The sequence below is a fragment of the Vanessa atalanta genome, unplaced genomic scaffold, assembly GCF_905147765.1.
Source record: "Vanessa atalanta unplaced genomic scaffold, ilVanAtal1.2, whole genome shotgun sequence".
Lineage (NCBI taxonomy): Eukaryota > Metazoa > Arthropoda > Insecta > Lepidoptera > Nymphalidae > Vanessa > Vanessa atalanta.
In genome coordinates, this window is record NW_025920026.1 from 5,001 (window position 1) to 7,500 (window position 2,500).

At 56.5% G+C, this 2,500-nt stretch overlaps 1 pseudogene; it reads left to right on the forward strand.

The window, feature by feature from the left end:
• Positions 1-2,500, forward strand: part of LOC125076751 — an 8,112-nt pseudogene that overhangs the window by 3,330 nt on the left and 2,282 nt on the right.

The following is a 2,500-nucleotide window of genomic DNA, read 5'->3' on the forward strand; positions in this document are numbered from 1 at the left end:
GAGATCCCTCACAGCAGTCCCGATGGTTGGTCTCTACGGAGACCTTCAAGCCTAGCGGTTTTCTTCGGTTGGGACCTAGCAAAAACCGTGGGCGAACCCCGTGGTTGGGTTTGCGGCCCGGCCACCAGGGGAATTTACCTTGCAACAAGTCGAAATAAGAATTTATTCGACCGCCCCGATCTCCCACAGGAATCGGGGAGCACGGTCATTCCCTCCCCGGTGGTTCGACCCGACGTTCCCGGCGGGACTGTTGGGCGGGCGCCTGGTTGGATCTGTCCAATGTGCAACCGCACATTCAACACCAAGACGGGACTAGGGGTTCACAAGCGTAGAGCCCATCCCGTCGAGGCCAACGCAGAAGCGGCTCCAGCTTCGGTGAAGCGCAGGTGGAATGAGGAAGAGTTGCTCCTCATGGCACGAGTCGAGGCGCAGCTGACAAGAGATACCGGGAAGTGCGGTAACGTAGACCTTCTCGCCAAACTACCCCAGCTCCATAGGACGCTGGAGGCGGTTAAGGGTCAGCGCCGTAGCGTCAAATACAAAGGGTTGGTGCAAACCTGCCTGGAGGAATTGGCGTTCTCGGCTGCTGATTCCATTGCGAGAGGGGGTTCGAGCACTGAAGGTGCCTTGGAAGCGCGGCCTTCGATCGTTATAGGGAGCAACCCTGAAGACCCACCTGTCGCTGAACCCTGCCAAACGGTAGAAACCCCAATCGGCCCGAACGCGGCGCATGTTCTCGAAGACCTCCTTCGGGCGGTCGAGAGACGGAAGCGGCGCTGCGAGCCGGGGGCGAAAACCAGGAGTCGCCGACGCCGTAAGAATTATGATTGTGACATCCAAGCTGCGTCAGACTCAATGTCGCGCCGAAAGCGGAGACGAGTAGAGTACGCAAGGATGCAGGAGTTGTTTCGGAAGTGTCCCAGTCGTGCAGCAGCTGAAGTAATAGACGGACACACCCGGGACGCGAGGCATGGCCTAGAGGAGATGGAAACCTTTTGGCGACCGATCCTCGAAACCGTGTCTAGCGCCTCGGGTCCCACGTCTGAGGCCCTAAAAAGCCTTCGGCGTGGGCTCCCCTCCGGGGGTGTGGACGACTACACCAAGCTGTGGGCGCCGATCACGATCGATGAGGTGAAAGCGTCCAGCATAGACATGAGGACTGCGCCGGGTCCGGATGGAATTCGTGCGGAAGACTGGCGAGCCATTCCTGCATCATCGAAGGCGGAAATATTCAACCATTGGATGGTACAAGGTTCCATTCCCGATCCATTGCGGCAGTGCCGAACAGTCTTTATCCCGAAAAGTGATGCTCCAAAGTGCCCGGGTGACTATCGGCCAATATCTATTGCGTCGATACCACTCAGACACATGCACAGTATCCTGGCGAAGAGACTGCTCGCCTGTTGCCCACCCGACATGCGTCAGCGCGGGTTCGTGAGTGCAGATGGCACTCTAGAGAACACAGCCGTGCTCGACGCGGTGCTGGGGGATAGCAGGAAAAAGCTGCGAGAATGCCACATTGCGGTGCTCGATTTCTCCAAGGCATTCGATACGGTGTCGCATGCGGCTCTTGTCGATTTGCTTAGGGCGAGAGGACTGCCTGATGGATTCTGCAGCTATGTGGCCAACTTATACGAAACGGCTAGCACTGTACTAGCCGTCAAGGGTAAGGTTGGTAAACCTGTAAAGATGGGTCGCGGAGTGAGACAGGGGGACCCCCTTTCACCCATATTGTTCAACATGGCGCTGGACCTAATTCTTGCATCGCTGCCAAAGGGAGTCGGTTATAGGTTGGAGAATGAGCAAATCTCGGCCCTAGCCTATGCTGATGACCTAGTCCTGCTTGCAGGCTCGAAAGTAGGGATGCAGGAATCCATCGATCGTGTTGTGCAGGTGGCTGAAATGGTCGGCCTCAATATCAACCATGGTAAAAGCTCCGCCTTATCGATGGTACCTGACGGGAAACGCAAGAAGCACCACTACCTGACGGAGAGGGTGTTCTCTGTCGGTAGGAAGAAACTTCGACAGGTGTCTTGCGTGGAACGTTGGCGTTATCTCGGCGTGGACTTTGAGTCGTCCGGCGCTCTGATGCTCGAGCAGGAGGTGCGTAAGGCCCTGGACAATATCTCCAAGGCGCCTCTCAAGCCACAACAGCGGCTCGAAATTGTGAGAGGCCATCTGATCCCGAGGTTCATGCACGGTCTCGTGCTAGGAACGATTTCGGATGATCGTTTAAGAATGCTCGACATCGAGATCCGAGGCGCAGTAAGGAAATGGTTGAGGTTACCACAGGACGTTCCAAAAGCGTATTTCCATGCGGAAATTAAGGCCGGTGGCCTGGCGATCCCATCGCTGCGGACGGTCGTGCCGGATCTCGTTTTACGCAGGTACGGACGGCTCGATTCGTCGCGGTGGTCTGCTGCCAATGCCGCCGCCAGATCCGACAGGATCCGTAAAAAATTGAGCTGGGCAAAAAAGCTTATTGGAAAGTTCACCAAAG